Source organism: Penaeus monodon, chromosome 15 (assembly GCF_015228065.2).
Source record: "Penaeus monodon isolate SGIC_2016 chromosome 15, NSTDA_Pmon_1, whole genome shotgun sequence".
Lineage (NCBI taxonomy): Eukaryota > Metazoa > Arthropoda > Malacostraca > Decapoda > Penaeidae > Penaeus > Penaeus monodon.
The window spans coordinates 18588189-18588427 of record NC_051400.1 but is presented as its reverse complement, the minus strand read 5'-3'; the positions used below and the strand labels follow the sequence as shown (position 1 = coordinate 18588427).

The following is a 239-nucleotide window of genomic DNA, read 5'->3' as shown; positions in this document are numbered from 1 at the left end:
CTTTTTTGCACACTCCCTCTGCCCTTCTTGTAGCATGGTGCGCATCATCAAGAAGACTTTTCTTGCTCTAATTCTCTACGACCCCAAATCTCCTGGTGCTAGGCCTTTACTTCCAAATTGTCAGCGAGACACAGACCTGTCAATGTCTTCATCCATCCACGCTTCACAGAGGCTTCGAAAATCTTGAATGAAATTATATTGCTGAAAAACATTTAAGATAAGGTCAGTATTTCTTTCTG

The 239-nt window shown here is 41.8% G+C and overlaps 1 protein-coding gene across 1 annotated transcript in view; it reads right to left on the bottom strand.

Annotated features, from left to right (window-relative positions):
- Positions 1–239, bottom strand: part of LOC119581798 (cyclin-dependent kinase inhibitor 3-like) — a gene marked incomplete in the record, with an annotated part of 43756 nt that overhangs the window by 1044 nt on the left and 42473 nt on the right. Inside the window, 1 exon segment of the mRNA XM_037929929.1 lies at positions 1–206.